The sequence below is a fragment of the Lissotriton vulgaris genome, chromosome 10, assembly GCF_964263255.1.
Source record: "Lissotriton vulgaris chromosome 10, aLisVul1.2, whole genome shotgun sequence".
Classification (NCBI taxonomy): domain Eukaryota; kingdom Metazoa; phylum Chordata; class Amphibia; order Caudata; family Salamandridae; genus Lissotriton; species Lissotriton vulgaris.
In genome coordinates, this window is record NC_141698.1 from 181764784 (window position 1) to 181778455 (window position 13672).

The window sequence follows — 13672 nt, forward strand, 5'->3', positions numbered from 1 at the left end:
TTCACACGTTCTATTGGGGAAGTCACATTTCGGTTTCTGCCCAGGCCGTACATGCACAAGCAGCCAATCAGAGATAATTGCTCTCCGATCGGCTCCTCATGCTGTGCTGCACTGCAAGCCTTTCCCCGGTACCTGGAACAGCCGATGGGACGCATAAATAATAAAGGCACTGCCCTAGGAGAGTTTTGGGATGACTCCCTCCACGCTTGATTGATTTTTGCAATCTGGTGCTGTTATCTACCTACAAATACTTTAGACTTGCTGACTTGAGGCTTTAGGCCTGTGACGGTCCAACACTAGATCACCCCTGGGCATACTCCTCCCCCTGAACCTCTTCCACCCCCGTTACCATGATGGCGTACTTCGTAGAGGAGGGAGATGACTATACTGAATATGCTGAATATGAAGGGGTGTCTTAAGATCATCATATGGAAAAGCAGCTTGTGGAAGCATTAGATTCACACGTGCAGGGCTCTGTGTATAGGGCATTAATTAAGGCCTTGTAGCCTTTTACCCTACCGGTAAAGAATTATGGCAGGCGTTTTGAAAAGCAGCGAGTCTTCTAAGACCTCCAATGCTGCCCGGTGCAGAGTTCACCTCGAATTCACTTTGGGTTCGCTATCAAAATAATGAGGCAATCACTGGAAACTGGTGGGGACCCCTTCCTGTTTGCGAGTGGGTTATCACCTACTTGAAGTAGGTGGTAAACTGTGAGTGCTTTGCGTCCGCAATGACGCCCCTTCCTAATAGCGAGAGTCACAAACTCTCTTTTTTGAGTCAGTGACTCACAAAATAGTGTTTGTACATGCCAGGACCCTTTTTTGCAGTCGCAAACGGGCCAATTTCCTATTTGCAATCGCAAAAAACAGTCATACATCTGGCCCCAAGAGTTCTGTCTTGTTTTAAATCTCAATGAATTCCATTCCTGATTTGCATACTGCCCCTTCAAGATGGAGGGCATACACTTGTTGAGAGACCTGTTATTAGAAGGAGACTGGATGGTTTGTCTCAACCTCAAGGATGCTTATTTGGTGGTTCCTATTTTCCCACATCATCTGAGATTCCTGCAGTTTCAATGACGCCATCAATGGTTCGAGTTTATCGCTATGCCCTTCGGCCTTTCCTCCGCCCCTCCAACCTGTTGTACAATATCTCCCGGAAAGGAGAGTTTGTCTGATCATTTATCTAGAGGATATTCTAGTCATGGTGCATAGCGTGGAGACTGTCTCAATCCATTTATCTTGGACGCCTCCACTCCTTCAGGATCTGGGGTTCGTCATCAATATTATTATTAAATTTTTTTATAAAGCGCGTAGTCACCCGTGAGTATCCCAGCGCTAAGATCCCTACACCTGTGGGTCAGTGGGGGCAAGGGGGGGAGGTCAGAAATTAAGGGAAGAGATGGGTTTTCAACCGCTTCCTGAATCGTAGATAGTTTGGTTCTGTTCTCAGGTCGCGGGGTAGCGCGTTCCAAAGGCGTGCGGTGTGGACCGAGAAGCGCCTTCCACCCGTGCGTGCCTTCTTGACTCTGGGGATGATAATGGACAAGTTGGTCATGATTCCCTTCCAAACGATGGAGTTTCTGGGGTTCCAGGAGGACTCTCTGTTGACACAGCTGTTGCTTCTGTTAAAGAAATGGATTTCGATCAAGAAAGAATTGAGGAGAGCACTTGCCTCTCCGACTAAATCCTTGAGGATTCTGGCTCACCTGGTGGGTCTTTTGGCCTCTTCAATTTAGGTGATATTCCTGTGCCCTCTGCATTATCGAGCCCTGCAACGATTGAAGATATTGCATATTTGCAAGGGTTTAACCTACTCGAACAAATTGTTCTGTCCATGGAAGCCAGTACATAAATATCCTTGTGGTTGGACCTTATGAATGCATGGAATGGCAAGGCCATTTCTGCACCAGTTCTGGAGGTACTGATAGAATCTAAAACTAAAACTAATTCCAGATGTGTGAGTTTTCCTGCATTTCCACATCTTAAAAAATGATGTGTTCTTTACAATGTGAATATGGGCCAGGTCATCTTTAGAACTGCAGTCACCTTCATCTCCAACACCATTAAGTGGCAATAGTCCAGGTTGGTGCATTGCATGAACAAATCACGCAATGTTCTCTTGAATGGGCTTAGGCTAATATTGCTTTAAATTAAGGTAATCATACCTCTGCAGCTTCTTTCCAAGCACACAGTTCTCTCCTGCTTCTACATGCATAGCAGTAAAGCCAGATGGGGCTTTTAAGATGCTTTGAGGTCACTTGTCCGCAGATAACTCTACATTTGGACCATTAGCCTCTACATGCCCTTCTAATAGAGTATCTGCCTAAAAGGCATCAGTTTATCCTGTTGGTGCTTTTGAACTCCCATCCTCCAAGGTGCTTGTCTATGTTATCTTGAGCAAGGAAAGTGCAGAGGTAAACCCTCTATTACAAATGAAATCTTCTTCCTCCAGGTTGGTGGAAAACAGGTGTTTATTAGGAGCGACAGATACAGAGACCTCATCCTCCAGAAAGCCAGGTCCAACTACCTTTCACAACACTCTAAATTCCAAGCCAGCAACCACCCACATTCTGATGCCCTACATCATCACTCAGAAACCAAGGTTAATAGAAATGAAAGAAGTATAAAACACCACATCACTTCTCCCATATAAACCAAATAAAATAAGAAGAGAAAACCAAGCAAATTCCACAAAAACATACAAAATTAAGTACAGGGAATGCTAGTCACATTTCAGTGAACACAGTCTTGTAATGATGTGGAACCTTTTTTGTGTGAAGATGCCTACCAACCCCCTGTGGCACGACTTCCGTGTTGGAGTTACAAATTCCCTTTGATTGGCATTTCGCCAACCTATTAAGATGTCAGATTTATTTTGTGGTCCTCTGTTTTCACATCATTCTTAAACAACTTACGAATCCTAAATGGTTGACTGAATTTGGACTTCCTTACATCCCTCTGTGGAGATCTGATCCTGACCCAATACCCTACAAACACTATAGTCCGCTTCATAGCCTTCTTCACATCATACCAAATATTACTTTTTTCCATCTTGGCCTTCTCTCTTTCTCTCCACCCCTCTGTGTTACCCACACCATCATCCACAACACTTCTCTTAACTGTGACCCACCAGGGAGTTAGTCCAGTATTGACAATTCTGCCATTGAATAACCTAAATGGAGCAACACCAGTTGAGGATTGCGGCGTAAATCTATATTCACACTCTTTTTTTCTTTATGGCTACATCCCAATTTCCTCCAGACATCACAGCCTGTTGCAATGTTTTCTTAACACCTTGGCTGCTGGGACTTTTCCCCTCCTGTGCTAATATTGCTTGAAAACTATGGTTTCATGACGGGCTCAGCTCGTCATAAGCACAGCTCAACTGTGCCTCATGACGAGCTGAGCTCGTCATGAGCATTGAAGGGGTTAAATACTCTCACAAACCTTTCAACAACACCATTATTTGCAGGGTAGTACAACGCCTCCTTCTTATGTATGATCCCCCTTTCTTTGAGGAAGCTTTCCACCACCTTAGAGGTATACTGTACCCCGTTATCAGACAAAATAGATAACAGAAAACCCTCCCTTTCAAAAAGTTCCTCCAGAAATTCAAGTACCACTCCAAATTCAACAGAGTTAACAACCTTAATCTCAGGCCATCGTGAAAACAAATAAAGACAGACTAGCACACACCTGTTCTGGGATTTCAACTTGACAGGGTGTAACGACCGGATTTTCGGACCAGATGGAATCAGCTCCTAGGAGCCCCTCTAACCCGGTCGGAAAGTACTCACCTCCCTCCTTAGAATGTATTTACAATGGGTATAGACATATGTATGTACATCTCGTACCTAAGGATGGGGAAAATAACAATAAACATGCATAGGTTTTCTACAATATCCTATTCATACCAACTAGTCTCACGGCCACTTAGGCCCAGACTAATCTACCCTGGGGCAGGTCTGATTATATATCCTTACACACTGATCTCCCTCAGTGCTCACTCGACACGCAATCCGGCGTGTCTACACACGGGGCTGCAGTCCCAGTGCTCTCTCTCTCTTATCCGGTCCACAATCCGGCGAATCTACACACCGTCTCCCTCCGGTGCTCTCATTAACGCCGCGTACCAACGACGATCACTTTCCTATGAACACCTGTGGAAGAAATCTCTCATTGTCTACTTGGGATGATACTACAGTAATAGAAGTTAGTACGGCTTTCCAAATTAAAATATGTACCTTCTGCTCTTGGCATCAAACGTTCCCTCTCTCCCTCATTGCTCAGTCACTTCTTACCTGATCGGGATTCACATCCGTTCATGCAAACAATGTCTGACTAGAAGACCAGGTTACCCTGATTGAACAAGAATACAAGGCACATGTTGGTTCACTAAGAACTGGGGTATTTTATTACAATGATTATAAACACAATACTATACGATAATATATATATATTCTGCAAAGAAAAGTGAAAGGTTAGAATGTGCACACTATAGGGGAAAGGGCAGAGGTCACCTTATTAACGTGAAGTCGGGGTTCGGCAGTCATCTAGGTTCCCTTCTCGTCTGTGTCTTGGCTCGTCTCGGAATCACACCTTAGCAGTCACAAGTACACGTCTGCACCGCTATGCTCGATCTCCTCTGCTTCCCTCCAAGTCACTGGAACCTCTCTCTCGTTATTAGCTGCTGTCTCTCTCTGTCTCTGATCGCTCTGCGCTACTTCTCCTTCTCCTTCAGTCTTTCTCAGAGAGTCTCAGTTTCATGATCTTTCTCAGACTTCAAAATGGCGACTGTCTGCCTGAAAATAATTAATGGCATAGATGCTAACGGCTAGCTGCCGCCTACGGACTGACTGACTCACTGCCTAACACTTTCGCTAATATGGAAGCCTGTCCCTTCATGGAAAGTTACGGCCAGTAACCTGCCCCCCACCAAATTCTTGTACCTCCCCGTACCAAGGACACGTTCCCAGCCGGCCGGCCTGAAGTTGTGTCTTCGGAGTGTAGAAAAATACAGTCTTTTGATAAGGGCCAGCCTGAGCCGGTTCTCTCCAAGCGAACAACACTTCGAAACTAAAACATTACACTTGACCTAGAAAGCCTCTCAAGCTGCCGGGCAGAAAGCAAGATGGAGTCTCTCCCGTTTGAGGCCTACAAGGCCCGAAATAAGCATAACTCCATAGAAGGTATACTAACACTCTTGCAAAAGGACGGATCATCACTAATACTAATGAATCTATCCCCTAACTTAAGTTTATAGGCCCTGATCTAAGGAAAAGGGTACGAAAATGCACTACTGTGCCTTATGGATAAGTCCTGTTTATAGTTCTAACCCCTGTACTAAAAGGGTAATAAGCTGGAGTCATCTTCCATCATTCTCCCTCCAAAGAGGGCGAAAAAGTCTGTCAGAACACAGGGCCTAAGATGTCAATCGCAATGTCAGACCACGGACCACTAACTTGTTCCCTTATCACCATAGGTTGTGTCCTGCACTTCAAAAAACTATCACCGCAGAAGCATACAAACCACTCTTTCGATCTGCAAGTCCATGTCGGGCCACCAATAGGCCACCCTGACTCTCTCTTTAGTTTTAGCAATGCCCATGTGACTGGCATGAGCACTGTTCATCAATTTGTCTCTGAGGCTACAAGGAGGAACTAATTTGCTTCCTCTCATGAGAAGACCATCAACAACCGCCACTCCTCCCTGACTTGCCAATATCCCTTGATTTCTTCCTCACAATCTTTCTGTCACGATCAAGTGTTCTCAGGATCAGGTGATGCTATATGGGGTCCACCTCCAGACTGCCCTATGCTCAGAATTTCAACTACACTGAGCATAAAGTAATCAGGCGAGGGAAAAAAGGGAAAACCGGAACAGGGCTGGAACAGGACGGGAGGCTGTGAAGAGAAACAACAGAGAAATACCAGAATTAATACACAACAATACTAACTACTCTCCAATGTTCTCGCTAGGACACCACCTACCACGGATACTAGCTATAATCTCATCTTCTCCCTCTTGGTAGGTAGTGAATAACCTGAATCCACGAAAACCTATGTTCTAAAATGCAAGAAAGAAAATTAGCATTCAAACAAGCAATCACTCAGCCCAAACCGTTTCTCCTTCCGTACCACTGTCACACACACCTTCCAGCCTTCCGGGTGATTCCAATAAAAAATTCCCCAATAGTGCAATATCTTCAAAAGAAATAACAAAAATTGTCAATAGTGCTCTCCAAATTCTTCTCAGTGTAGAACCAATTAAAGCCTTGTTCAAACACAGTCTTTTCCACTCTCATTTCCAAAAGCCGAATTCCAAATGTTATGAAAGCCAAATGGTTTCGCCACAAGTTCAAAGTACAAAAGAGTTTTCAAGTGCTTTAGCAAGCTCCACAGTTCCACAACAAGATTTAACTCACGGGATCCGGAACAGCGGAATGAATTCAACTCCGCTCGATCCCAGGACACCGCTAACACCAGCCGGTGCTAGAACAGCGTGCAACAGCCGTCACACGCTCTAAAGAGAAGCCGCCGCTTCCCAATCCTTCTGTTCTCTCAGCCGAGAAAACTCCGATAATGCGAGGAGCAGCCAGATGACCCAAGCGCTGCTCTTCGTGTTAGTACGCCGGACAAAGGACTTCCGGCACACCTAGATTCCTGCAAGGGCGTACGGCAGCTGCCGCACGCTGAATTTCTCTCGAGAGAGAACTCCGCCTTGGTGGAACGCCACAAAGCGGGATACACAAAAGTTCCAAGCTCCGAAATGCTGGTCAAAATCACGTACACAGTTCACCAGTACTCAGGCGCCTATATAGACTCTGACTCCTCCCTTTTCGCTAGGCTTTCTGGGACATGTAGTTCATTAGTTTATGTACAACGTTTATAAATATAATTCCTTCCGGAATCAGAACCATGACACTTTCTTCTCAACCGTCTCCCTAGAACATTTTTCTTCACCTGTTGTAACCACTGATTATTAGTTAAACAGTCTCTCTGTTCTTTTTCTAGAATCAAACCTTCACGGATCAAAGAAACATTGACCTCCACCTTAAATTCATCACCTCCAAACCAGTCACTTTCTTCTACGACCTCAGCCTTCCTGCCACTTAATCTGGAAAAGCAATCTGCCAAAATATCACTAGAGCCAGGTAAGTAAGAGACTGCGAACTCAAATTCTTGCAGTGCCACAACCCATTTTCTTATGTGATGTGACACGAAATCGACACCTTTCTTGGTAAAAAACCTCTTTTAACGGCTTGTGATCAGTCAACACTTCAAACTTATTTCCCCACAAAAACTTTTTAAACGTGCGTACTGCCTAGAAAACACCCAGAGCCTCCTTTACACAATCAAACAGTTACACTCAGCCCCTCTTAATGGTCTAGAGATCAATAATATGGTTGTGTCTATACCATCCACCTTTTGTAGCAGAACAGCTCCTAAGCCTTTCGAGCTGGCATCCGTCATGACATAAGAAAACTTCAATGGATCAAAACTTCCTAGATTCGGAGCTTCACACAAATACTTCTTAATGCATACAAACTCCTTCTCACCACCCTCACTCCTTTTCCTGAGCAATGTCCTCATGCAGGAGGTCTTTTTGGCAAAATTAGGGACAAACTTATAACATTTGGCCATTCCCAAAAACTTCACCAGCTCTTTCTTTTTTTTGGGACAGACAAGATTTCAAATAGAGCTAACTAACGAGGGGTATGGTCTAATTCCAGATGCAGACACTAGATGTCCCTAATACTCAATCTCATCGACATCAAACTTACATTTGTCTGACCTAAGTGTGAGACCTGCTTCGAATAATGTACACAGATTTCAACCTCTCGGCATGCTCTTCAAGATCGACCCCACCAATCAAAATATCATCTTGATAGACCTTGATTCATTCAATTTGGTGCAAAATACCTTCTTTTGCTCTCTGAGAGATAGAGGCCACAGAGATAAGTCCGAAAGGCATCCTTAGAAATGTCAAAGTGCCAAACGGTGTGATGAAAGCTGTAAGATCTTGAGATAGTGGATGGAGCTTGATTTGATGATAGGCCGAAGATAAGTCTAATGAAGAAAAATGCTTCGCACCCCCAAGGGAGCACAACAGCTCATTTATGTTGGGGAGGGGATAGCGGTCAACCACCACTGCTTTGTTCCGCTCCCTCAAGTCCATGCAAAGTCTATCTCCCCATTGGCCTTTCAACGGGAGAGTCCCACTCTGTGGCTTCCACATCTTGAATTACGCCATTCTCCAAAATTGTATCCAATTCAGCTTTCATGCTCTCATTTAGCAGCAGAGGTACACCTCTCACCTTTGCCACCTTGGGGATTACATTTGACTTAAGTTTAATACCGTGCATATAGTTCATGAGACACCCCAGTTCTTTTTTTAACACATCTGGAAACTCCCTGATCCAATTTTCACTCCCTCTTCCTGCCGACTGGACAGATCGAACCTCTTTCAAACGTACGGAGGGATTTTCATTAGGATCCAAATATGCATGCAGGTCCAGCTGATGAAACCAACTGATAAGAGAGTCTCCTTTCATTGAAATATATATTTTTACAAGAATAATCCTTCCTTTGAAATCAATTGTGCCCCAAAAATAACCCAAAAGATCAATGGTCTCACCACCATACCCTTTCCACTTAATATCTGGTTTCAATAAAACCACTTTCCACAGCAAGTGCTACTCATATAATGTTTTTGGGATGAGAGTAAGTTTAGCTCCAGAATCGAAAAGAATGTGCACAGACGCATCATTGACCAACACTTCCTCAAATGGGGAGACATAGTTTACAACGCTGTCAGTACCACATGCGCTGGTAACAACGCGGACGTTACATCGTCCGGGTTGTTACCACACATGGCATTACATCGCAAGTCGTTTCTACGACTTGCGCTAGATGGCGTGCAACACCAGGCAATGTGTTGGATTTTAAGTCCAACACATTCCCTGCTGTTGGGCTAACTGGAGTAGGAATAGTAATTTATACTATTCCTAAGTCCAGTACGCCATCTAGTGCAAGTCATAGAAATGACTTGCGTTGTAGTGCCATGCGTGGTAACAACGTGGACGATCTAACGTCCGCGTTGTTACCTACCGTGATGTAATATGTGGCGTTATAAAGTCACATATTCCTCAAATGGCCCTTCACCAGCACGTTCCTTAATCTGGAGGATATGAACTTCCTCAACTACTTCCTCATACACCTCAACCTCTCTGACGTTCTTAGCTTATTTGTCTGACTTGCAGCACATGGAACAAATGACCCTTCTTTTCACAGACACTGCAAGTGGCCTTCTATTCCGGACACTCTGCAAAATTTGCCATGTGCCCCAAAATGCCACATATAAAACATTTCCCTTGAAAATTCTTGGTACTGTAAGAATTGATTATTGTGCTGGCATCAGCCTTACTCTTAGTGGGTTTATTGTCCACCACATCTGCATCATGTTTCACTACTGATACATCTTTGCGTATTGTATCAACACATGCTTTTGAGTGTTCATGCATTTTCACAATGGTCAGAACTTCTTGTAATTGCTTCCCACAACAAGTTGAGAGAAGAGGGAAGCTCTACCTCTTTTGTGCCTTTGTATGGGTCTTCTGACAGCAGATTCCCAACTCCTCCCACCAACCTTTTTGCTGACACTGTGAGACAAAGTCTGTGGCTAGACCAGTTCGGGAGGAATATATGTCAGGAATTCAGGTACTTATTTAAATTTGTCACAGAGCTGGCCTTGTTGAAACAGAAATACTGTCTACAAACTTGGTATGAATGCCGGACAGAAACAGCAGTTCAGAATTCTTAAATGTTTCTATTAGAATACGTGGTCCCAGAACAGTGGAGAGGAGAAATGTTTATGTGTTCCAGGGTTGGGAACATGGACGGCCAACTCCCCCTTACTATGTTTGGGAACGGGGACATTGAAATTCTACAACCTTCCAGGAAAAGTGCTGCATTGTGCATGACCGGTCTGAAACCCAAAGCAGCCCTGGCAATTTTGTCCGAGAAGCTACCCAGGGGTAAAGGGGGATGAGGGGGCATGTGCAAGTGTGAAGCACTGCTGCTTTTGTTACTGGGAAAAACACAGTTGATGGACATAATGCAGAACAATGTCTTACATTCACCCCAGTACAAAGATATGGGCCTAAATCCATCGTTTTTTTGCACTCCACACCACCCTAGGTCAGACAATGGCTATATGCAAATTAGCCTTGACCCTGTGCCTCATGGGAACAGTCCAGCCCGAACTACCAAGCCATGTCTTTCCTAGACCGGAATCAAGCATCCAAGGACCGGTTTCTGGCTATCAGCCTTCTTCAGCCTGGATAGCTTGACTCCAGTGATGTGGAGAGCCTGGGACTCACGTCTGAGCATACCCAGCCCACTCGGGGTGAAAATTGCAAAAAACACAGTTGATGGACAGAATGCAGAACAATGTCTTACATTCACCCTAGTACAAAGATCTGCACCTAAATCCATCGTTTTTTTGCACTCCACACCACCCTAGGTCAGACAATGGCTATATGCACATCAGCCTTGACCCTGTGCCTAATGGGAACAGTCCAGCCCGAACTACCAAGCCATGTCTTTCCTAGACCGGAATCAAGCATCCAAGGACCGGTTTCTAGCTATCAGCCTTCTTTAGCCTGGATAGCTTGACTCCAGTGATGTGGAGAGCTTGGGACTCATGTCTGAGCATACCCAGCCCACTTGGGGTGAAAATTGCAAAAAGTAGTTCGGGCTGGACTGGTCCCATGAGGTACAGGGTTAAGGGTCAAGGCTGATTTGCATATAGCCATTGTCTGACCTAGGGTCGTGTGGAGTGCAAAAAAACGATGGATTTAGGCCCAGATCTCTGTACTGGGGTGAATGTATGACATTGTTCTGCATTCTGTCCATCAACTGTGGTTTTTGCATTTGTCACCCCGAGTGGGATGGGTATGCTCAGACGTGAGTCCCATGCTCTCCACACCACTGGATTCAAGCGAGCCCGGCTGAGGACGGCTGGAATGCCAGAAACCGGTCCTTGGAAGCTTGTTTCTGGTCCAGGGAAGGCATGGCTTGGCAGTTCGGGCTGGACTGTTCCCATGAGGCACAGGGTCAGACTGATTTGCATATGGCCATGTCTGAACTGGGGTGGTGTGGAGTGCAAAAAAACGATGGATTTAGGCCCAGATCTCTGTACTGGGATGAATGTATGACATTGTTCTGCATTCTGTCCATCAACTGTGGTTTTTGCTTTTGTTACTGGGGGCCGATATTGCAGCACTGCTGCAAAATCGACCCCCAATAACAAAACCTGCCTCCACAACTGCATAACCAGCCCCCACCCTTCCAGCCTCCTGGGAGGATGCCCAATGGCCACTACGGCCACTACGGCCCTGGCCTTGAGTCAGCCTGAAGGAAAGGAGCTGCCTGGAATATGAGTAAGGGTGCTGGAGGTACACTTGCATAAAGAACACACGGCCTACACGAAGGCAACTGTGAGGAGCTGAGGCAGGAAGAACTGCTAGCTACCTGCTGCACCCTAGGGATCAGGGCTGGGTTGGCAACCCAAAGAAGCTTTGGCAATATTGAAGGCCCAGCCTCCCTGCTGCTTTCGTTACCGGGAGCCGATATATCTGCCCCAGTCAAAACCACCCCCAGTAACAAAAACGCCCCCACCATTGCAAAATCGGCACCCATCCCTCCAGCCTCCCAGGTAAATGCCCAATGTCCGCTATAGCCATTCCGGCCCTGCAAAGGAATTATCTGCACTGCCAGAACATGTGGTTAAGACAAAGACCTTGGGGTTCCTGCAGCGTGCCTGGAACCAGAAGTGCCTGTGATGGCAGGCTACTCAAGAAAAGCTGAATATGAGGCACAAGGATTGGTAGTGTGCCAACCGAACAAGGAACTCTGGAGAAAGTGCAAGGAATATGCAATTCAAGCAAGAACAGGACTGAAAGTATGCAGTGTATGTGGCTTTCTTGTGCATCGGGCATGCCACCGGATACTTCTCCACTTGTACATCAATGCAGGAAAAACAGGGCAGAGGAAGAAGATGGGGAGTTGAAAAGAGAGAGTGGGGTGAGTATGAAGACCCCCACCCCACAAGAAAACAAAAAAAAGACAAAGACACAATGGTGGTCCCCCGTAAAGCACAAAAAAGAAATAGAAGAGAGATGTGCCAGGAGGTGGATGCAGTTAAGATCATAGTCTGTCCCCACAAACATGAGAGACTGTACCACCCGTCCCAGATTAAGAAAAAAGATTCAAAGGAGGGGTGTAAAGAAAAAAAAAGTACCATGGTTGGGAGAGAGAAGGGCTAGGGAAACAGTGTCCTCACCGCTGTAAACATGTAGACAGAAACTGCATAGCATGGAGTTTCCCACAAGGACATCTCATAAAACCCAAACAGAACAAGGAATACTGAAATTCAAGACAAGGAATCTGTATGCAGTCAAGAATGGGACTAGAAGTAGAAGTATGCAGACAGAACAAAGAACTCTGCAGTGCAGGATTAAGGTAGCCACAGCATCAAAGAAAGGGGACAGAGCAGCAATAGCATCAAAGAACAGGGAGCAGGAAACATGTCTGAGAATCAATGAGTTGTAATTATGCAGATCACACAGAAACAAGGAAAAGGCCTTCAAGCAGAGCAGCAAGTCAGACCAGGTTCATGCACAGTCTGCGAGCACTGAGCTTACTTCGAAGCTGTAGCTGGCAGCTCAGGGAGGAACACAGCTGCAAAGAAAGAGCATGATGAAAGCAATTACCCTGGTGCTGGGAATCCGAGCTCCACGTCGAGAGGAAAGGCTGCATTGAGCAATGGATTCACAAGAAGGGAACCAGGAAATCAAGGGCTGACACACATGTGGAAAACATTTGTGTATGCTACAATGAATCTGTAGGTAGCAGAAACCATGCTAAGCGGGACTACAGTTCCAGGATGTGGTCTTGGCAAGATTAGAGAACATGAAGAAATCCGAGGACTGCAGTGTGTTACCCTGGGAGTGTAAACACCAGAATTGAAGTGAGAAGTGAAGCAAGTATTCTGTTGTAAACTATGGAGAAGACAGGAGCCCAAGGGGCTCTCTTGAACACCACCTGGAATTGGAAATGAGATGCTAAAAAAACAACAATGGTGCATTTTTAAAATGCAAGCTAACAAATATCTCACTTCCAATAAAAACAAGTGGAAACGTATGCTCAGTTGCAATCTTTCTCTTTATGTCTGCATTAAAGGTGCAGTACTTTATGTGGCTAATAGAGGTCCCTTTTCAACTCCACATTGACACCTAGTAACAGCCTGTGGTACTGCACCCTTTCCTTGATGTGTGGATGTTCTTCTATTGCTTTTGCTACTGGTAAGATACTTAAAAAAAAAAGTTTACAAATATTAACATTTGCAACTCCAATAACTCAAACTTTCACTAATGCGAGACCTATTGCATTGCAAATGTTTGTTCTTTTCTAGCTATGGGTTGCAAATTGCATCTATTTTGAACATTTCATCCGCAGCCAAACCGGATCTTAGTATGCCTTTCAGCATGTCTTTTAGAAAGAGCGGTCAAATGTCTTATGTCGAAATTGAGAGCATTATGTTACAAGATTGTGTACCGACATCAATAACAAAGATTAAGCCTATATACTCCCGTTGAGGCATTGTCA